Raw genomic sequence first — 24,459 nt, forward strand, 5'->3', positions numbered from 1 at the left:
CATTTTGAGTTGACTTTAAGTATCGTGTGTTTCAACTATGAACATAGGAAATGTCTGACGACGAAAAGGATTTCGGTATGTGCGAATACTGCGAAGACGAGCGTGGCCTGTGCAATAGAAATTTCCTAGTTGATGGTAGGTGCTTCAGCATCAAGCTAGATGAGACCTTCGAAGTGGATACAATAAGTCACAATGACAAGCCTTTTTTCGTAATTAAGCATGACTTCTTCTTCTTTTGCTTCAACTTATAATTTTAATTTTTTACTATTCTACTAGCGTATCCCATGCCATGCAAGGATTTTTGTCCTGGATAAGATTGGTTTCAGTCCTATGAAAACTATGGAGGTAAAGAGAGTTAACTTGAAGACCGAGCATGGTTATACTTTCGACACAAAATTATACAATGCAGACACCTACACCTATTTTGAATGCAAAACTTGGCAAGGACTATTCAAGGCTTATGCATTTGAGCCTGATATGGTTATCACCTTTGATATTCGTCCGAAAGATGATATTGAAGGTAATATCGACATCTTGGTCGATGTGCAGACGCCTTCAGTTCTACCATTATGTTAGTTTCTCAACCATATTTATGTCTTTGGTATTGTTTATTCAAAAATAGTTGACAACTAATTTCTATTGATAGCTTATTTCCATTCAAGCAAACATGTCCGGTGCTTGGTAGACAGGATCGTCCACTGTCTCGGGGCTGAACTAAACTGTGAGGAGATAAGTCATTATGTTTCATGGCTTGAGGATCTTGATGTTGTCAAGAGAAATTATTTTCCTGGACATGAAAATCTTAGTACTCAAAACGTGCAACCAATAGTGTTCGTATTGAACTACAGTCACATCTATTTTGGAAAGATGGTAAGATTTTTACTATTTGTCCTCAGTGCATCTTTTGCATACATTATTTTTAAGCTAAACTTCATTGCTAAATATGTTACTATACGATGTTCTTCAATAGGGACTCCCAATGATAGTTGTGCCTCATTGGATCGAGACTAAAGGTCGCATGGCAATGATTAGCTTACGGCCAAGACATCCTACAGCGCACATGAGTGCATTCAGGATTTCTAAAACTGATGAATGCTTAATAGTGAAAGACTGGAGAAAAATTGTGAAGGATCACAGAGAAGTACTAGGGGGCAGCAATCAGAAGCGCAACCCACAATTAGGAGACAGGTTCATCTGCATGCTCCAATATGATGAATCAGGAGAGATACACATGTTCTATGCTATTTTACCGGAGAGAGAGCTACAGGAGTGATTAGCTAGCTAGAATGAGTTTGAAGATGATGATGTGCTACACTATGACTATGATGATTAAATAGCTAGTGCTGGTGGTAATGACTGTGATGATTATTCTTAGCGAGTGTTGGTGGTGATTAGAGAGCCACCGTAGCTAGTGTTGGTGGTGATTAGCTGCTAGAATGAGTTTGAAGATGATAATGTGCTACACTATGACTATGATGATTAAATAGCTAGTGTTGGTGGTAATGACTATGATGATGATTAAATAGCTTGTGTTGGCGGATTAGATTCAAGTGGAGGCACCATGTGGTGCACATCGAAAGTACTACTAATCCAAGTAGATCAAGTTTGGATTAGTAGTATAGTTTCGAGATGCACCACATGCTGCCTCCACTTGAACCTAATCCACCTTCATTTCACACACTTTTATGGACATAATGATATAACACCCTCATAATTGTACTGTACCAAAATTTGTATAACGTCGTATAAATACACTAAAAATAAAAATAAATGAAAAAAGTATACTAGTAGAGCTGGACCGGAAACATGCTACTACTAGTTAGATTAGCAGTAGCACTGGAAGCAACACACGCTGCGGCTATGTGTCTTAGCAGTAGCGTGTGTTGCACGCGCTACTACTAAGGAATAGCTGTAGCGCCTTGCTAGTAGCGCGGTGACATGCGCTACTACTAGGCTTTTCCCTAGTAGTGGTATCACACCCTTTAATGAAAATGGAAATAACTTGAAGATATAATAATAGTGAATCTTCTCATCATGAGCAAATTGGGTGGCTATATCATTTAATTTAGTGAGGTGTGCCACAATAGTTTTAGTTTCATAACCATGAAAAGGATCAGATTCAACCAAAGTGACTAACTCTGGGTCGGCAGTGAATTCATAATCCTTATCATCAACAATGATAGGTGAAGTAGCAAACTTAGGATCACATTTCATTCTAGCATTTAGAGATTTTTCTTTGAGTTTGCATAATAATTTCTTAGGATCATCTGTATCATTGCAAGCAAGAAACTCTCTAGTGGTCTGCTCATCCATAACATAACCTTCTGGTATCTTAGGCAATTCATATCTAGGAGGAGTAGGTCTAATAGAGTTTCAAGATTTTAAATTTCAAGTATTGCATCAGTTTCAGTAATTTCATTCTCTTTAGCTCTAGCAATTTGTTCATTAAGAAAATCAGCTAGTGGCACATTATCATCAAGCAAGGTACTAGAATCATCATAAGCATTATCCATAGAAGTAGAATCATCAATAACTTGCAACATATCCGAATTAATAGCATGTGGTGGTGTTGCAAGTTTACTCAAAATAGAAGGTGAACCAAGTGCAGAGCTAGATGGCAGTTCCTTACCTCCCCTCGTCTTAGAGGGAAATATTTTAGTCTTGGTATCCTTCATATTATTCATAGTGATAAATTGATAATAACAACAAGTGACTTAACAAATATAGCTATGCTCCCCGGCAACGATGCCAGAAAAAGGTCTTGATAACCCACAAGTATAGTGGATCGCAACAGTTTTCGAGGGTAGAATATTCAACCCAAATTTACTGATTCGACATAAGGGAAGCCAAAGAATATTTGCAAGTATTAGCAGCTGAGTTGTCAATTCAACCACACCTTGAGATTAATTATCTACAGCAAAGTGATCAGTAGCAATGTAGTATGATAGTATTGATAGTAGTGCAACAACAATAATAACAGTAACAGTGATATCAATGATTTTGTAGCAAGTGTAACAGTAATGATAGCAGTAGTAACTTAGCAAAAACAATATAAGAGAAATTCGTAGGCATTGGATCGATGAATTCGTTGGACGATATTCATCATATAACAGTCATAACCTAGGGCGATAGGGCACTAGCTCCAGTTCATAAATATAATGTAGGCATGTATTTCATAAATTGTCATATGTGCTTATGGAAAGAACTTGCATGCCACTTTTGTCCTACCCTCCCGTGGCAGCGGGGTCCATATGGAAAGTAAGGGATATTAAGGCCTCCTTTTAGTACAGAACCGGAACAAAGCATTAACACATAGTTAATACATGAACTCCTCAAACTACGGTCATCACCAGAAATTATCCCGACTACTATCACTCTGGGGTTTATGGATCATAACACGTAATAGGTGAATATAACTTGCAAGATCGGATCTAGAACATAGATATAATGGTGATAACATAAATGGTTCAGATCTGAAATCATGGCACCCAGGCCCAAAGTGACAAGCATTAAGCATGGTAAAGTCATATCAACATCAATCTCAGAACATAGTGGACACTAGTGATCAAGCCCTAACAAAACTAACTCAATTACATAATGAATCTCATCCAACTCCTCACCGACCAGCGAGCCTACGAAGGAATTACTCACTCCCAGTGGGGAGCATCATGGAATTGGCGATGGATAAGGGTTGGTGATGACGAAGATCGAAGATCCCCCTCTCCGGATCCCCAAACGGATTCCAGATCTAGCCTCCCGATGAAGAACAGGAGGTGGCGGCAGCTCCGTCTCGTGAAACGCGATAACTCTTTCTCCCTGATTGTTTTCTAGACAAATAGGTATTTATGGAGTTGGATTCAGGTTCTACGGGGCCACCAGGTGGGGACAACCCACCTGGGCGCGCCAGGAGGGGGGCGCCCTGGTGGGTTGTGCTCACCCAGGGCCCCCCTCCGGTGGTTCTTGGATCCAGTATTTTTTATATATTCTGAAATAATTCTCCAAAAAGTTTCATTCCAATCCAAGAACTTTTATTTCTGCATAAGAACAACACCATAGTAATTCTGCTGAAGACAGCGTCAGTCCAGGTTAGTTTCATTCAAATCATCCAAATTAGAGTCCAAAACAAGGAGAAAACCGTTAGGAAAAGTAGATATGATGGAGAAGTATCAGTGCACAGCAAGGATGATTGTGGCAAACTAAAAAGCAAGGACTCATATCATACAAGACGATCCAAGGAAAACACATATCATGTGGTGAATAAACATATATCCTCCAGTAAATTTACCGATGGATTGAAGACGAAAGAGGGGATGCCATCCGGGGCATTCCCAAGCTTAGATGCTTGGTTGTCCTTGAATATTACCTTGGGGTGCATTGGGCATCCCCAAGCTTAGAATATTGCCACTCCTTATTCCATAGTTCGTCAAATCTTTACCCATAACTTGAAAACTTCACAACACAAAACTGAACAGAAAACTTGTAAGATCCGTTAGTACAATAAATTAAATCACCACTTTAGGTACTGTTGTGAACTCATTATAAATTTATATTGGTGTAATATCTACTGTATTCTATGTTCTCCATGGTTCATACCCCCCGATACTACCCATAGATTCATCAAAATAAGCAAACAACACATAGAAAACAGAATTTGTCAAAAACAGAACATTCTATAGTAATCTGGAAACTTTGTATACTTCTATAACTCCAAAAATTCTGAAAACTTTGGACAATCTAGGAAATTTGTTTATAAATTGTGTGTAAAAAATTCAGATCAAAAGCACATTTCTGTGATTTTCTAAAATTCTGGCAATGAGCGGAAAAGTTTCTATTTTTCAGCAAGATCAAATCAACTATCACCATGGACCATCCCAAAGGTCTTACTTGGCACAAACACTAATTAAAACACACTAAAACACAATTACTATAGAAGTAATAATGTGTATTTGTTCAATAAAAATAGCAAAAACAAAAAATACAAAATAAAATTGGGAAACGTCTCTATCCAGCGCACCGGCTAAACTTTCGGCCGGTCGCGGCTGAGTACACGCGGTCCCACAGGACCCACGCTTTGAAAGCGATGTTGGTTGGATTCAGCCTTATCTAATGGCTTGATACGTCTCCAACGTATCCTTAATTTTTTATTGTTCCATGCTGTTATATTATCAATCTTGGATGTTTTATAATTATTTTATAGTCATTTTATATCATTTTTTCGTACTAACCTATTGACATAGTGCCAAGTGCCAGTTGCTGTTTTCTCCATGTTTTTTTACACCGTAGGAAATCAATACCAAACGGAGTCCAAACGCAGTGAAACTTTTGGAGATTTTTTTGGACCAGAAGACATCCAATGGGCCGAAGAAGCACCTGGGGGTGCTCCGAGGGGAGCACAACCCACCAGGGCGTGCCAGGAGGCCCAAGCGTGCCATGGTGGATTGTGCCCACCTCGGGTGCCCCCCGGACCGCCTCATTGCTCTATAAATACCCCAATAGTCCAGAAACCCTAGGGGAGTCGATGAAAATCAATTCCAGCTGTCGTAGAGTCCAGAACCACCAGATCCAATCTAGACACCATCACGGAGGGGTTCACCACTTCCATTGGTGCCTCTCCGATGATGCGTGAGTCGTTCTTTATAGATGGCTTCCTCTCTCTCTCTCCCTCTCTCTCGTTTGATTCTCAATACAATGGTCTCTTGGAGATCCATATGATGTAACTCTTTTTGCGGTGTGTTTGTTGGGATCGGATGAACTTTGAGTTTATGATCAGATCTATCTTTTTATCCATGAAAGTTATTTGAATCTTCTTTGATCTCTTATATGAATGATTGCGTATAGCCTTGTATTTCTTCTCCTATATTTGGGTTTTGTTTGGCCAACTTGATCTATTTATCTTGCAATGGGAAGAGGTGCTTTGTAGTGGGTTTGATCTTACGGTGCTTGATCCCAGTGATAGAAGGGGAACTGACACGTATATATCGTTGCTACTAAGGATAAAACGATGGGGTCTATTTCTACATAGATAGATCTTCTCTACATCATGTCACCGTTATTATTGCATTTCTCCGTTTCCCCGTGAACTTAATACACTAGATGCATGCTGGACAGTGGTCAATGTATGGAGTAATAGTAGTAGATGCAGGCAGAAGTCGGTCTACTAATCGATGAAGCTATGTACCTAGGGTAGGGTCATAGGGCTGACCTAGACACCTTCCCCTAGGACATCACCCTAAAGCCAGAATCATTCAAAGGGTACCATCATCCACTCGACCAGAGACGTTCCACTTGGAAGAATCAATGTCACTCGACCGTCGCAGAAGCCACTCGACGAGCAGAAGATCTAAAGCCACTCTGCACCAACAACTATCGAGCATTTACTTATAAGCTTAATTGTCATTTATAGCACTTAATGGCTAGCGTTACCAGTAACGTTCTCCTCTTAATGTACATTGAACCCTGTGTAACGGAGGGGAGCAGGGGTCCTGGCACACTCTATATAAGCCACCCCCCTCCTCTGGGACAAGGGTTCACATCTTTTGTAAACACACACACACATAATCCAGTCGACCGCCTCAAGGCACCGAGACGTAGGGTTATTACTTCCTCTGAGAAGGGCCTGAACTCGTAGAACTCGTGTATAAAACTACTCCATAGCTAGGATCTTGCCTCCTCATACCTACCCCCCATTCTACTGTCAGTCTTAGACCCACGACAGTTGGCGCCCACCGTGGGGCAGGTGTCTTAGCAGTTTATTGGAGAAGTTGTGATTCTTCCGATTCCCATCATCATGGTTTCCGGCGGAGGATTGGCTGAAGGCCGCGAGATCCATCTCGGCGCGCTCGTCTTCATCGCCGACGACTCCGCTTAGCTTCACGAAGCTCCACTCGACGTCGAGGCTCTCCCCGTCCGCGGGGCGATGCACTTCCGTGTGTGCGTTCGCGGCATCCTTCTTCGGCAACCGTTGACTCCGTATCAGTCGGATCCTGTGGCAACCTCCCTCTCCGTTGTTCGCCGGCGCCAGCGATCCGGTCGGTCACGGCTTCACCAGTGGGTGAGGCACGCAGTGGCCCGCCAATCGGCCACCCCACAAATCGCGGCAATTGAGCCCGATGAAACTCTCTACGGCCTGTTCGATCTGTCGACTGGCTCCATCGAGACTGCGTTCGAATGCGACGGCAGCGACCCCGCGGTGGAAGTCTTGATGGTCAATGGACCACACAGTCCTCCTGGCTCCACTCAGGAAGGTGGTGGCGATGGCGGCGGTGATCCGTCGCGTGTTGACGAGGAGTACCGCCCCGAACCCCTCTCTTCGCAGCGGAGGGAAGATCTTCTTCGCCGTAATATGGATGCACTTCACACTCCTATCGTTGGAGAAACCCCTGAGGCCCAGGCCTTGGAGGGGGCGCGCCTGGCCAACTTGGCTGAGCGCGCTCGACTAGAGAACCTCCAGCGCGCACTCGACGAGAGTGCTCGGCAGTGGATTCCCGAGTCCAGTCGACGACAACTTTTTCGCCTCCGACTCAGGTATACCAAACTCTGATCCAGAATCTCACAACTGCAGCTCGAATAGTAGAGTCAATTCAACCTTCCCAGTCAGAAGCTGGCCGAGGTTTGATGCAGATCTGGGCTTTACTCCGGGTAGTGGGAGAGTAGAATACAGCGGTATCTCAGTCGCGGAATAGGATTCATAGCAGGTCAGTGGTGGCCGATACTGTCTAGTCTGCCCATAGCCCGAGATTGCCTCCGCGGCGTGAGGGACGTGGGTACCAGCAAGATCAATACAGGAACAATGAGCAGTATGATCATCGACTCGACCACGACGATCGTCGTCGAGTGCTCACGCCTCCTCCGAGGAGTGGGTTGTACGTGCCTCGACGGCAAGATGACAGGTGCCCCCACAGCGGCGATCGGAGAATTCCAGTCGACCCCAGAGAACCAGTCTTTGATGCAACGTCAATCCTCGTTCAAGTTCTGGTTGATAAAAACAGAGCTCACAGAGAAGGCCACGATAGAGATCATCCGACTGGAAGCAGGGTACATGTTTCAGGACCCGAGTGTTTCAGCAGAGCCATCAGAGCAGCAGTGATTCCTCCCAACTTTGGGTTGGCAATGGGAGTAAGCAAGTTCACCGGCGAGTCCAAGCCAGACACTTAGCTTGAGGATTACCGAGTGGCTGTGCATATTGGTGGAGGCAATGATGATGTGGCCATGAAGCACCTCCCCTTGATGTTGGAGGGCTCTGCCAGAGCGTGGTTGAATCAGTTGGCTCCTGGCAGTATATATAGTTGGGAGGAACTTGCTCGAGTGTTTGTTAGGACCTTTGAAGGCACTTGCAAAAGGCCAGCAGGGTTGACAGAATTGTAGTGTTGTGTCCAGAAACCGAATGAAACTTTGAGAGATTATATCCAGAGATGGATTACGTTGTACCATACAGTGGAGAATGTGTCAGATCACCAAGCAATTTGTGCCTTCAAGGAAGGCGTTAAGTATCGGGAGTTGAATCTGAAGTTTGGTCGGACAGGAGATATGACTCTGACTCGGATGATGGAGATTGCTACCAAATATGCCAATGGTGAAGAGGAAGACCGACTCCGGAGTGGCAAACACAAAACAGCCGCCCAAGAAACTGGAGGAGGGAATTCCAGTCGGAAACAGAAGCGAAAGGCCGAACCAGCTGCTCCTGGTGAAGCTTTAGCTGTTGCCCAAGGAAAGTTCAAAGGAAAGCCCAAGGGACCCTGGGCTCCCAAAAAGTTAAGGATAAAGATGGGAATGATGTGTTGGATTTACCGTGCCATATTCATACCAAGAAAGATGATGAGGGGAACATCATTTACCCTAAACACACCACTCGACAGTGTCGTTTCCTGATCCAGCAGTTCTGAGAAAAGCAACCCAAGGAAAAGGAAAAGGAGTCGGACGGAGTTGAGGATAAGGAAGGAGATGATGACGGTTTTCCCAATGCCAATTCCATGCTGATGATTTTTGCTGATGTTGAAAGCAAAGGTTGATTGAAGGTTATTAACAGGGAGGTGAACATGGTTGCTCCGGCAACACCTAGTTATCTGAAGTGGTCCCAAACTGCCATCACATTTGACCAGTCGGACCACCCAGCGCATATAGCCACCCCTAGGAGGCAAGCACTGGTGGTCAACCCAGTAGTCGAAGGCACTTAACTGACTAAAGTGCTGATGGATGGTGGCAGTGGCTTGAATATCCTTTATGCCGAAACCTTGAAGGGAATGTGCATTCCGATGTCCAAGCTTAGTGAAAGCAACATGAGTTTCCACGGTGTTATACCTGGCAAGAAGGCTCAATCACTCGGCCAGATCGCACTTGATGTGGTTTTCGGTGATTCCAAAAATTACCGCAAGGAAAAGTTGATGTTTGAGGTAGTGGATTTTAAGAGTGCTTACCATGCCATTCTGGGGAGACCCGCTTATGCACGCTTTATGGCTCGGCCATGTTACGTGTATCTCAAATTGAAGATGCTTGGCCCCAAAGGAGTAATCATTGTCACTGGCAATCGACAGAAGGCAGAAGAGTACTTCCAGAAAGGCTCAAAAATTGTCGATGCACAGATGGCAGTAGTGGAACTACAAGAGTATGAAAAAAATGCGGATCCAAGTGATTTGCTGCGAGCCAAGAAGCCTGCCACAGAGTCCACATTTCAGTTGTCAGGAGAAACAGAGCCGATTCATATCCACCCGACCGATCCCAATGCTGCTCCGACCCATATCTCGTCAACACTTGACAACAAATAGGAAGAAGTGCTCATCCAGTTCCTCCTTGAGAACTGGGACATCTTTGCATGGAAACCTTCTGACATGCCGGGTGTACCCAGGGGACTGGCTGAGCATCGTTTGCGAGTCGACCCAAAAGTAAAACCAGTCAAGGAACATCTCCGATGGTCAGCCGTCCAGAGGAGAAAAGCAATTGGCGAGGAAGTGGCTCGACTCCTGGCAGCTGAGTTCATCTGAGAGATTTACCACTCCGAGTGGCTCGCCAATGTTGTCATGGTCCCCAAGAAGGATGATTCACTTCGCATGTGCATTGACTTCAAGCATATCAATCGGGCCTACCCGAAAGATCATTTTCCTCTTCCCCGCATCGACCAAATTGTCGACTCAACTACGGGGTGTGAGCGTTTCTCCTTCTTGGACGCCTATTCCGGGTACCATTAGATCCGACTATATGGACCTGATGAGATAAAAACGGCTTTCATCACTCCATTCGGATGTTTCTGTTATGTCACTATGCCATTCGGCCTGAAGAATGCCAGAGCCACATTCATAAGGATTATTCAGAAGTGTCTGCTCACTCAAATCAGTCGGAATGTGGAAGCATACATGGATGACATTGTAGTCAAGTCACGTAAAGGTTCCGACCTGCTGGCTGGCCTTGCTGAATCCTTTTCCAACCTCAGAAGGTATGATATCAAGCTTAATCCATCAAAGTGCACATTCGGTGTTCCTGGCGGAAAGTTACTCGGTTTCCTCGTTTTCGAACGAGGGATCAATGCTAACCCAGAGAAAGTTGGTGCCATTCTTCGGATGAAACGCCCTGTGCATGTGCACAATGTCCAAAAGCTTACTGGTTTTTTGGCCGCTCTGAGTCGATTCATTTCTCGTCTCGGTGAAAAGGCACTGCCTCTTTACCGACTGATGAAGAAGTCTGATAAGTTCGAGTGGACTCTCGAAGCTGATGCAGCGTTTGTAGAGCACAAAGCCCTGCTTTCCACCCAGCCGGTGCTTGCTGCACCAATCAGCAAAGAGTCTTTACTGCTTTACATTGCAGCCACTTGACAAGTTATTAGTACAGTACTCACGGTTGAGTGGGAAGAAGGAAAAAGTTCTAAAGTTCAGCGTCCAGTATATTACGTTTCTGAAGTCCTTACTCCATCAAAGCAAACATATCCCCATTATCAGAAGCTTGTTTATGGAATCTACGTGACCACAAAGAAGGTTGCACACTATTTCTCTGATCATTTTGTTACAGTCGTCAGCGACGCTCCATTATCGGAGATTCTGAACAACAGAGATGCAACTGGTCGAGTGGCAAAGTGGGCGATTGAAATCCTTCCCCTGGATATCAAGTTTGAAGCAAAGAAGGCTATTAAGTCCCAAACAATAGCTGATTTCCTCGCCGAGTGGATCGAACAGCAACTTCCGACCCAAATTCACTCGGAGCATTGGACCATGTTCTTCAATGGGTCCAAGATGCTGAATGGTTCCGGTGCTGGACTGGTATTGGTCTCCCCCATGGTGACAAACTTAGTTGTGTTCTCCAGATTCACTTTGACTCCTCCAACAATGAGGTTGAATACAAGGCACTTCTGTATGGGTTGCGTAGGCCATTTCACTCAGCGTCCGTCGCCTTATGGTCTATGGCAACTCGGATTTAGTGGTCAATCAGGTGATGAAGGAGTGGGACGTCAGAAGCCCAGCCATGACCGGTTATTGCAACACAGTAAGAAAGTTAGAAAAGAGGTTCGAGGGTTTAGAGCTCCATCACATCCCCCGACTAAAAAATCAAGCAGCCGATGATCTGGCAAAGATAGGCTCCAAGAGAGAAGCCATTCCGAGTAATGTGTTCCTGGAGCATATTCATACACCTTCAGTTCAAGAAGATCCCTTCACTGAAGAGCCCCCACAGCCGAAGAGTGCCACCGATCCGACTGAAATCGAGATTCCAGCCGTGGTCGACATGATCATGGAAGTTTTGGTCATCACCCCCGATTGGACAGTACCATATATCGCATACATTCTTAGAAGAGAACTCCCAGAAGATGAAGAAGAGGCTTGATAGATCGTTCGTCGATCTAAGGGCTTCACCGTGATAAGAGGACAGTTGTTCAGAGAAAGTGTGACTGGAGTTTGCCAGAAATGCATAACACCTGAAGAAGGTCGAGTGATCCTTAATGATATCCACTCAGGGACCTTTGGTCACCATGCGTCCTCTCGGACCATTGTGGCCAAAGCATACCGAGCGGGATTTTACTGGCCTCGAGAAAATGGGATGGCACAAGAAATAGTCAACAAATGTGAAGGTTGCCAGTTCTACTCCAACATGTCTCACAAGCCTGCGTCGACCTTGAAAACCATTCCGCTCATCTGGCCTTTTGCTGTTTGGGGATTGGATATCGTTGGACCTTTGAGGACTGGCAGGAGTGGATTCACTCATGTGCTTGTAGAAGTCGACAAGTTCACCAAGTGGATTGAAGCCAAGCCTATCAAGAACCTTGATGCTAGTACTGCTGTCAGCTTCATCAGAGAGATAACATTCAGATATGGTGTTCCCCACAGCATCATCACGGACAATGGATCAAACTTTGATTTTGATGAGTTCAGGACTTTTTGTGCTTCACAAGGTACTCGAGTCGACTATGCCTCGGTCACTCACCCCCAGTCGAATGGACAGGCTGAAAGGGCAAATGGATTGATTCTCAAAGGACTGAAACCTCAACTAATGCGTGACCTCAAACATGCAGCAGGAGCATGGGTCGACGAACTTCCATCAGTATTATGGGGATTGAGGACAACTCCCAATCGGTCGACTGGCAGAACCCCGTTTTTCTTGGTTTATGGAGCCGAAGCTGTACTTCCGAGTGACTTGCTCCACAATTCACCCTGAGTCGAGCTTTTCACAGAGGAAGAAGCAGAACAAGCACGACAGGATGCAGTTGACCTCCTTGAAGAAGAAAGAGAGATGGCCTTGATCCGATCAACCATTTATCAGCAAGATTTGCGTCGATTCCATGCCAGAAATGTGAGGGGTCGAGCATTTCAAGAGGGAGACTTAGTTCTCCGAGTGGATCAGCAGAAACCACACAAGCTTGCTCCCTCTTGGGAAGGCCCCTTCGTGGTCACCAGAGTGCTCCACAATGGGGCGTACCACCTTTACAACGTCGAGCACAAGAAAGACGAGCCGCGCGCCTAGAATGCGGAGCTGCTCTGCCCCCTTTTATACTTAAACACTCAGTCTGCTGAGATGTAATAAAAAACACCTTTGTGTTTTGTTTATCAAAGACAAGAGTTTTACAGTCTTCTAAAAAGATTGTCGATTGTTTACGTATGTTTCTAAAATCCCCAAGTGGGTGGCTTAGCTGCGAACCCGTTTCGCCTAAGTTGGAAAAATCCTACCGAGTGATGAGCAAGCCTCTCACTCGGGGGCTTAGCTGCAGTCCAGTACTCGCCTAAGTTTCAAAAAACCATACCGAGTGATGAGCAAGTCTCTCACTCGGGGGCTTAGCTGCAGTCCAGTACTCGCCTAAGTTTCAAGAATCCTACCGAGTGATGAGCAAGCCTCTCACTCGGGGGCTTAGCTGCAGTCCAGTACTCGCCAAAGTTTCAAAAATCCTACCGAGTGATGAGCAATCCTCTCACTCGAGGGCTTAGCTGCAGTCCAGTACTCGCCTAAGATTCAAAAATACTACCGAGTGATGAGTGTCGGTGTCAAAACCGGCGGATCTCGGGTAGGGGGTCCCGAACTGTGCGTCTACGCCGGATGGTAACAGGAGGCAAGGGGCACGAAGTTTTACCCAGGTTCGGGCCCTCTCGATGGAGGTAAAACCCTACGTCCTGCTTGATTAATATTGATGATATGGGTAGTACAAGAGTAGATCTACCACGAGATCGGAGAGGCTAAACCCTCCGGACTAAAACCCTACGTCCTGCTTGATTAATATTGATGGTATGATTGTTGTTGTGTGTGTTGTCCTACGGACTAAAAGCCTCCGGTTTATATAGACACCGGAGAGGGTTAGGGTTACACAAAGTCGGTTACAATGGTAGGAGATCTACATATCCGTATCGCCAAGCTTGCCTTCCACGCCAAGGAAAGTCCCTTCCGGACACGGGACGGAGTCTTCAATCTTGTATCTTCATAGTCCAAGCTGAAGGTATAGTCCGGCCATCCGGACACCCCCTAATCCAGGACTCCCTCATTAGCCCCCGAACCAGGCTTCAATGACAATGAGTCCGGCGCGCAGATTGTCTTCGGCATTGCAAGGCGGGTTCTCCTCCAAATTCCGTGTACCTGTTGAATAAAGTCCAGTTTCTTGTAGATGTTGCGCTCCTTGGCTTCTACGCCCAATAATGGCCGCTTCCCACGTGTCAAACGAATATGAAAAGTCTGAGTGTTTTTACATTCACACCCCTAGCTGCGTAAATGAGCTGACCTATTTAAAGGGACGAGGATTTAGATCCAAACCACATCTTCCCCCCTTCGCGAGTGTTCATCAGAGTGCATCCGACAAAGGTCCATTCCACCATGGCCAGCCGTCGCGACTCCTCCTCTCACCCTTCCAGCCCTCAGCCTGGATATTGGGAGAGATGCTCCATCCCGCATAGCGAGCTAGTGACGCTCAAGACCAAGGGATTTCTCCCCCCGGCCTATATGTTCCCGGTTCGAGCCGGCCTTGCCATCTATAATGGCGGAGAGAAAGCGGAGAGTGCCCCTAATCCCTCCAAAGGAGAGCGGGCGTGCCTCGTCCCTTATTTAATAAGGGGGCTCGGATTTCCAATCCATCCATTTCTCCGGGGGCTGCTGGAGTTCTACGGCCTCCAGCTACATAATCTCACGCCTGCCTCCGTATTGCATATCGCGAGCTTCGTAGCCCTCTGCGAGCTGTTTCTAGGCGTCGAGGCTCATTTCGGGCTATGGAAAAGGTTATTCTGCCTTGTGCCCCTCTCTAATTAGGGGTCAATGTATCAAGTGGGCGGAGCCGAAGTGTGGCGCATCGCCGGGACCGGATATCTGTCCGGAACCCCAAAGAAGGCGTCCGAAGACTGGCCCATGGAATGGTTTTATATAGAAGACGTCCCGCTGCCGGATCATGTCCGGATCGGCCTCCCTGAATTCGACAGTGCTCCCTTAAAGAAGCGCCTAAGCTGGCGTCCACGGAGCCCTCAGAGGGAAAGTGACAGGGACATCATTTACCTGATGGGCCAAATAAGATTGTTAGCCCATTCCGGACTAACCATGATCGGACTTATGGCCGAATGCATCATGTGAGGGTTGCAGCCGCTTCAGTATAGAAGCCACCCCATGTGGGACTTCAATGGGGAGGACGATGCCACCTGCTACGGCCGTAAGGGGCCGGATTCAGCTGCCGCTCTACTAAAGATCCTGTCCACTTTGTATAAGGGAGAAGAGGAGGAATTTCTCCGCGTCAACCCACAGGGTGGATTCTCTATGCACAATCCCCCCAGCTGGGTAAGCGGTCACATTTACTTGCCCATCCGTTTTGTATTCCCATTGTTAAATATTCAGTCTGACGACTTCAACGCAGGAACTGCGCCGAGCTGTTAAGGAAATAAGCAGCCCTCCTCTACAACCCGAGGACCCAGGACGGTCCCTCGACCCGGCCTCTCAAGAGGATCCGGACATATCTGTGGAGCTGATTGATGGAGTGTTCCATCAATTGAGCAAGGACAATGCCTTGGTGGCCATTACGGCCGATTACCCAGGGCTAATCCCGGCCTCCCAGGTAACTGAGATCGAAGTCCCAGTACCCCGAATAGGTGTCTGCCCTCTCGTGTTTTCAGTTTCCTGATTACAACCGAACTTTGCAGGGGAGGTTTTTAAGGCGGAAGGCCGAACCTGCAGCGACAAGCCAACAAGGGGCCGCAGGGCCCCGTGGGCAGAAAAGAAGTGCAGTCTGGACCGAGGCGTCAGCGCAAAGGTATGGTGCGCCCCCCTTATCCCAGGTGTTATACCTTCGAGGCACATTGACACTCGTGCTCTCTTTAGGACAAAGAGACCTCGCCGGACTATATCCGGAGAGGCTGCCAATCGCGCCTCCACCAGCCAGGCTCCAAAGCCTGGTCCAGAGGCGGAGGCGAACGCAAGGCGCGCGCCAGACGCTCCTCCGACGGAGGATGTGGACGGGTTGTCTGCCACCAACTCTGAGGTGGAGAGTGCCTTGAGCCACAGGCGTCGCCAGACAATTCTTCGCGACGCTTGTTTCTACCAAGGGGCGTTAGATGCCTTCAACTCGGGAGATGCGTACCTCCGTGCCACTCAAAATGGTCTAGCCAGAGCCACGGAGCAATATGTAAAAGACATACGGGTAAGAAAATTTTGGTAATTATATATATATACCAGTAGCCCCCGAGACTTGAAACAGTTAGAATAACTGATTTAAGGATCATTTGTTATGCAGGTTCTTACAGAAAAGAATTCCCTACTGTCCAAGGAGCTGGAAGAGTGCAAAGCCCAACTTGAGGCCGCACTAGCCGCGGCAGGGGAGCCCAAGGAGACCCCCTCTGGTAATATACACTTCGAAAGATAAGTATTTTGCGAAGCACGGCATGGGTGCGAATCTGACAAATGAAATTGCAGATGGCGTCGGATTGAATCCGGAAAGGCAACACCTCCTACGCCAGCTAAAGGCTGGTGAGAAGGTGCTGACAAAGGTGAGGCGGGAGAAGAACGATCTCCAAGATGCCAACACCAAGCTGGGCGTCGAGATGAAAGATGTGCGTGCCCAGCTGTCAGACTCCATGAAGGAGAATTAGCGGCTTCGGCGCGGCATATTTAGTAAGTGCTTGAACGAACCTTTGAAAGAAAGTTCGGCGGGGAAGTCAACTAACAGAGCAATGTCTGTAGGTGTGCTAACAGGTCGTCCTGCAGAGGAGATGCCCGGTTCTACGGGTGACCTTCTTCCCGAGCTCTCGCAACTGCTCGATCGAGTTCGGCAGGCGATGCAAGGCGTCGCCCAGGCCCTATGGCCATCCGTCTCCATGCTCGAAGGTCTTGGAGAGCTTGCAGAGAAGCTAAAGGGAGCACGGCAGCGCTTCCGATTGTGGAAGATATCGGCCTGCCGTCAAGGCGCTAGGGAGGCCTGGGCTATGGTGAAGACGCGGTACGCAAAGGCTGACCCCAACCATATGGCCGAGGTCGGTCCTGTAGGGCCCGATGGGAAGGAGATCCCTGTAAGCTTAGTATACGGCCAAGTAGAGTTGGCCGGAAAGTATTCCCAGCAGGACTGTAAATTAGACAGCCTGTTAGATGGTATTGAAGGGGAATAAAATCAGTCAAAATGACTATGTAATTTAATTGACATTTATAATGCCTTCTAGCCAGATTGTAGATCATTTGTGATGGCCGACCTTTTCGCTTCAGCCTCGGGACCTGACGGTCCGGAGTGTGTCCGAATTCCCATGCGGTTATATAGGAACCGGGGCATGCATGGAGACCAGGCGTAGGGGTCATTAGTGCGTGAACAGACAAGTGCCCAACTAGTTATGTTATATTACATGGTTAGTAAGAAACATCTTCCAGGGAGAATAGTTCCGTTAGGGGTTCCTTTCCCTGGGAGGCATGCCCTAAGGTGCATGTCCATGCTGTAAAAAGAAACGCAGGCAAAACATCTGGGGGCGTATAGATAAAAATAAAAAAAGATCATCTTTAGTTCACCGACCGAATATTCCCTTAAGAACGCTAGCTTTCGGCTTCACCCAGTCTGAGGTACACGTCCGGCTAACCCGGCAGTAACAATCGCAGAGGTGCTCCCTTTACCACCTAGCCGAACAATCGGGAACGTAGGGGTAAGCACAGGAGCCAGGCAACCCCGCTTGGCCAAAACTTAAGTCACATCGATGCATATAATGGTGAATAAAAGGTACATGCGGAAGTGTGACACATGTGTTGGGCATGAAGCCTGTATGAATAAGCTTCTATTTAAAGAAGCCCCCAGGTTTAATGAGCGCGGATATCGCATCACTTTATGAGCCTTTAAATACTATAAGAGAGAGAGAGAAGAAGAAGAGAAATGTAAGACAGAAAATATATAAAATATGGACAGAGGAAGGAGACGAACACAGAGTCCGGCGCTAGGCATAGAATCTTCGGAGACGGGCTGCGTTCCATGGGTTCGGCTCGAGTCGGTTATCCGATGCATCCCGCAGGTGGTACGCTCCACCAGTCAGGACTTGGTTAATTATGAAGGGACCTTCCCACTTGGGCTTGAGTTTGTCCTTTTTCTTGTCCGGTAGTCGTAGAACTAATTCGCCAACGTTGTAATTTTTGGCCCGTACTTCTCTGCTTTGGTATCTTCGAGCCTGTTGTCAAAACCAGCGGATCTCGGGTAGGGGGTCCCGAACTATGCGTCTAGGCCAGATGGTAATAGGAGGCAAGGGAAACGAAGTTTTACCCAGGTTCGGGCCCTCTCGATGGAGGTAAAACCCTACGTCCTGCTTGATTAATATTGATGATATGGGTAGTACAAGAGTAGATCTACCACGAGATCGGAGAGGCTAAACCCTAGAAGCTAGCCTATGGTATGATTGTTGTTGTGTGTGTTGTCCTACGGACTAAAAGCCTCCGGTTTATATAGACACCGGAGAGGGTTAGGGTTACACAAAGTCGGTTACAATGGTAGGAGATCTACATATCCGTATCGCCAAGCTTGCCTTCCACGCCAAGGAAAGTCCCTTCCTTACACAGGACGGAATCTTCAATCTTGTATCTTCATAGTCCAGGAGTCCGGCTGAAGGTATAGTTCGGCCATCCGGACACCCCCTAATCCAGGACTCCCTCAATGAGCAAGCCTCTCACTCGGAGGCTTAGCTGCAGTCCAGTACTCGCCTAAGTTTCAAAAATCCTACCGAGTGGTGTGCAAGCCTCTCACTCGGGGGCTTAGCTGCACTCCAGTACTCGCCTAAGTTTCAAAAATCCTACCGAGTGATGAGCAAGCCTCTCACTCAGGGGCTTAGCTGCAGTCCAGTACTCGCCTAAGTTTCAAAAATCCTACCGAGTGATGTGCAAACCTCACACTCGGAGGCTTAACTGCAGTCCGCCTACGTTTCAAAAATCCTACCAAGTGATGAGCAAACCTCACACTTGGAGGTTTAGCTGCAGTCCAGTACTCGCCTAAGTTTCAAAAATCCTATCGAGTGATGAGCAAGCCTCTCACTCGGGGGCTTAGTTGCAGTCCAGTACTCGCCTAAGTTTCAAAAATCCTACCGAGTGATGATCAAACCTCACACGCGGAGGCTTAGCTGCAGTCCAGTACTGGCCTAAGTTTCAAAAATCGTACCGAGTGATGAGCAAACCTCACACTTGGAGGCTTAGCTGCAGTCCAGTACTTGCCTAAGTTTCAAAAATCCTACCGATTGATGAGCAAACCTCACACTCGGGGGGCATAGCTACAGTCCAATACTCTCCTAAGTTTCAAAAATCCTACCGAGTGATGAGCAAACCTCACACTCGGAGGCTTAGCTGCAGTCCAGTACTCGCCTAAGTTCCAAAAATCCTACCGAGTGATGAGCAAACCTCACACTCGGAGGCTTAGCTACAGTCTAGTACTCGCCTAAGTTCCAAAACCACCCTTATCCGCAAGGATGGCGAGGTGCAGGTTGACTGCAATCCTCTCACGGAGCCACGCTACAAGTACAATGTAAGCTCCATCCCTATCCGCAAGGATGACGAGGTGCAGGTCGACTGCAATCCTCTCACGGAGCTGCGCTACAAGTACAATGTCCGCTCCATCCCTATCCATAAGGATGACGAGGTGCAGGTCGACTGCAATCCTCTCACAGAGCTGCGCTACAAGTACAATGCCCGCTCCATCCCTATCCGCAAGGACGACGAGATGCAGGTCGAGCGCAACCCTCTCCTCGAAGCTGCGCCACAAATACAATGTGCGCTCCATCCTTATCCGCAAGGACGGCGAGGTGTAGGTCGACTGGGATATCTCCTTCAGAGTTGCATCTTGAAGGATATTCCGAGTGAAGTACAAGTTCTACTCGGAGACAAACGCAAGCATATGCAGAAGATAGACCAAGATCGGATAAAGTCTCAAGATTTGCAAAACAAAGATAAAAGTACTCGGGCATCAGGCCCAAAGGAGTTTAACGGTTACAGAAACCACTCGGCATTTTGAGGCAAATTTAAGGCAAGTTTAAATCTCAAGTTTGTTCATTCGGCTGGAGGAGGGCTCGCAGGCTCGATGAATTCGTCCAAGTCAATTCCATCAGCGATCCGAGTGGCAGCAGCAATGAAAGTCTCCATGAAGGACTGGAAGTCATGCCTTTTGGTGTTGGCAACCTTGATCGCCGCCAGCTTATCTTCGTGGGCCTCCTTGCAATGGACTCTTACCAGCAACAAAGCCACGTCGGCACCGCATCGGGCAGAGGACTTCTTCCATTCCTGCACTCGACCGGGGACCTCATTGAGTTGAGCCATCAGAGACTCAAGATCATTTTGAAGCGTCGCCCTTGGCCAGAGCGATGAGTCGATGCGTGAAGCTGCCACCTTCAGACGAGCAAGATAACTTGTAACACTGGCGACGCGGGATTCCAGTCGAAGCACACTCATGGCAGCCTCGTCGCCGACTGGAGAAATGATAGGGTCCAACCCGTCTCGATCTGTCCAGTCTCCTAGTCAAAGTTTTGGCAGAATTCTGCAGTCAAGGAGTTAGTGAGTCGACTGGACAGGACTAACTTGCAAACAGTAAAGCAATCGGATTAAAAGGGGCGAGCATAAGAAAGAGCTTCTTGGCGAGGGTTCTCAGATAAGCTTCCAAGTCATTTCTCTTACGAGCCATGGATTCCAGCTTCTCGTTCAGAGCGACCTTATCCTTCTTTAGACGAGTCGCCTCTCGGTTGGATTCAGTGAGAGAGGACTTCAGCTTGCTTACATCCTCTTCCAGCGCTCCGACTGAAGCCAGCTTCTTATCAGCAAGGGTAGTCTTCTCTTGAGCCTCCTTCTGCGCAGCTGCAAGGTCCAAGTCCTTCTTCTCTAGAGCCAACCTCATTTTCTCTACAAAATAAGCATTTAGATCAAACAAAAGATCGAAGGGATAATTTAAAAGATGATCGACATGAGCAGTTGACAGGCAGTTACCCTCCATACCAGCAACTTCATCTTGAGCCTTCTTCAAGTTTTGTTGGGCCAGCTCCAGGTCAAGGTTGAGCTGCCTCTGCTTCTCCTCAAATTCGGCGAACTTGGAAATGAGAGTACAAGATTTCTGCAGATAGTATAAGACATATCAATCGACAAGATCAAAGATTATTTACTTCTGAGTGAATAAAACTTCAAAGTTTACTCAGACCCCAACCGATTGCCAGCAGTCGATTGCAGTCTCAGGGACTACACCCAGTGGGTGCACTTGGTGTGCGCCCACTGGTTCAGATTCCACTCGGCCGGTCCGCCCAGGTCAAGTAAAAAAAGTACTCAGACCCCAGCCACCTGCCAGCAGCCAACTGCGGTCTCAAGGACTAGATCCAGTGGGTGCACTTGGCGTGCCCCCACTAGTTCAGATCCCACTCGGCATGCTCTGCCCAGGTCGAGTGGAAGAAATGAAAGAGAAAGAAGCGCTCAGACCCCAGCCGACTGCCCGTAGTCGACTGCGATTTCGGGGACTACACCCAGTGGGTGCACTTAGCGTGCCCCCACTGGTTCAGATCCCATTCAACTAGACCGAGTGGAAGAGTGCAAATACTAAAGACAACAAAACACCCAGTGTGTGTACAGATTCGAAGTAGACAACAAGAGATTGTATGAAGGAAAATATTCAGGAAACATATCCTAATAGAACAAGTTCAGTCAGAAGTCAACTTACCTGGACATTGGCTCAGAGAGCCGCGCTGGCTTCGTAAGCAGCCTGGCTATTGTCATGCACCACCTTCATCCGCTCCATTATTACGCCAGGCTGACGGATAGCCTCTACAGCGGAGTCTGATTGGCTTTCCAGAACATGATAGGTGGTGAAGAAGGGGATAGACAGTCCAGATGCAGGAGCTTGGGGCTCCGAGGCATGAGGTTGGATGACTGAAGAAAACACTGTTACAGTCGACGGTGTGGGGCGTTCACTCGACACAGGCACAACAAAAGTTACAGAGGCTCTACCTGCATCTTCAGGCTGCTGGACTGTTGGCTCTGTCACCAGTTCCGACTGGGATATCTTGCCAGCTGCTGCATTCTTGCTCCTTCTGGGCCTCGGTATCACGTCTTCATCATCATCCGGAAGCTCGATAACATTGAGTGGGGCTACAAAGAAATTAGTCGACCCCGAGTGAATCACCAGAATTTAATCGACCAAATAATCAAGAACAAGATCACGAGAATTGTACTTGGGTTGGAGGTAACCGCGTCTTCCATCTCCTCATCTCGGTACTGGTGGGTGGAAGTTCCAGAAGTGGCAGCACTGCAAATATCAACATTCAGTCGGTTACATTCGGTTACCCAAGTCAACCAAAGGATCAGGCCAGATTGTTACCCAGAGACTATGGGAATGAACACTTTGATTTTGGGCAAAGCCTTCGGAGGTTTGGAAGATGTGGCCTTCGGTGGTTTCAGCACCTGAGGCGGCGCAGTCTTGGGCTGTTTCGATACCTTCTCGGTCGGCACTGGAGAAGACGTCCAAGGGCGCTTTGAAGACTGCCCTGTTGGTGCGGCCACCAGGTCGGGGGCGCTTGCTGGGTCGTGAGCGTGCTTGGATCTCTTTTCTCTGCGGGGAGGCGAGTTGACCTCTTCTTCATCGCTCGGGTCGTCGCTCTCCTTGTCCTCCTCTGCATCCGAGTGCCACTCGCCACTCTCGCCTCCGCTCGCATCTCCCTCGACATCTTGCTCCTGCACTCCATTGGGCATTGAGTACATATCAACAAGAGCTTGAAAGACAACGAACAAAAGAAAGACAGTCGGCCGTCAACAAGATGTTACATACTAAATCAAGAAGACACTCGACAATGCAGAATCGTACCTGTTCCGGCTGGCGCAAATGGTCGAATGGAACCACCCTCCTGGACCCCCGAGGGTTATCCTTGTTGCCAGTAATGCCTCTCAGCCACTGCTCCATCGTATCCTCACTGACATCCTCCGGGTGGATCCGAGAGGAATCCTCGAGTCCCGAGTACATCCACATCGGATGGTCACGAGCTTGGAGTGATTGAATACGTCGACTGAGGAAGACCTCCAGCAGGTCCATACCGGTCACTCCGTCGTGGATGAGTTGGACAACCCGCTCGACCAACACCTTCACCTGCACCTTCTCCTCTGGGATCACCCTCAAGGTGGAGGGCTTCTCCACTCGAGCCATGCAAAAGGGGGGAAGTCCAGTCGACTGGCCCAGAGTCGGCTGGTCCTTGCAGTAGAACCAGGTCGACTTCCAACCCCGGACCGAGTTAGGAAGGATCATAGTTGGGAAAGTGCTTTTGTTCCTCATCTGAATTCCAAGACCCCCGCACATCTATATCACGTGCGTCCTCTCGTCACTCGGGTTGGCCTTCTTGACCGTCTGAGAGTGACACGTGAATATGTGCTTGAAGAGACCCAGTGTGGTCGACAACCCAAGAAGTTCTCGCACATGGACACGAAAGCGGCAAGGTACATGATGGTGTTTGGAGAAAAGTGGTAGAGTTGAACCCCAAAGAAGTTCAAGAAACCGTGAAAGAAAGGATGGGGAGGCAAACAAAACCCGCGGTCGACATGAGTGGCAAGGAGAACGCACTCACCCTCCTGCGGCTGCAGCTCGGTCTCGTTCCCCGGGAGCCGTGCCGATTCGTGGGGGATCAGTCCCCCCTAAACCAAGTCATCGATATCATCTTGGCTGATTGTCGAGCGGATCCAGTCGCCCTGGATCCATCCAGGCGGCAGGTCGGACCTCGATGAAGATCCGCCCCGGCTGGTCCTCTTCCCTTTCGCCTTCGCCGTCGCCTTCTTCGCATGCTCCAACGCCACCGTCTTCTCCTTCCCCATGGCAGTGGATCGAGTTCAACCAGGGCGACGACGCCGACAGCATAGGCAGATGCGGTGGAGAAAACAGACGAGGAAGGGGAACAATGAGAACGCACTGTGCAAAAATCCCCGTCCAACGCCTTATATGAGGGCATTTCCGAGTGGCTGACTCGTGGGACCAGGTGATCCGATCAAATCCCGCAACAGTCGCGCGTGTGATACATTGCGAAAAAGGCGGCGTGGAGATCGAGACGGCCTGCCTAATCCATCCTGATTACTGCGGCCTCCCCCGTCCGGCGTGCTTCACAAAATTCGAATCCCGTGAAATCCGCAGACAGCAGAGCAACCCATCACACGGAAGATTTTTTCCATATCAACACTCGAAGCTCAACAATGAAAGTTCACTCGACAAAACCAAGAATGGATCAAGGCGACTGAACAAGCAGTTGAAGTCATCATGAATGTTCATTCGACCTCTGGGCAAGACATTTCCGAAGCGCAGAAGCTGAATCGAAGAGGTTATCAACTACTTCTCCACTCGGACCCTGAACCATTCGGGGGCTAATGATGAAGCTATGTACCTAGGGTAGGGTCATAGGCCTGACCTAGACACCTTCCCCTAAGACATCACCCTAAAGCCAGAATCATTCAAAGGGTACCATCATCCACTCGACCAGAGACGTTCCACTTGGAAGAACCAATGTCACTCGACCGTCGCAGAAGCCACTCGACGACCAGAAGATCTAAAGCCACTCTGCACCAACAACGGTCGAGCATTTA

Source organism: Triticum urartu, chromosome 1 (genome assembly GCF_003073215.2).
Source record: "Triticum urartu cultivar G1812 chromosome 1, Tu2.1, whole genome shotgun sequence".
NCBI lineage: Eukaryota > Viridiplantae > Streptophyta > Magnoliopsida > Poales > Poaceae > Triticum > Triticum urartu.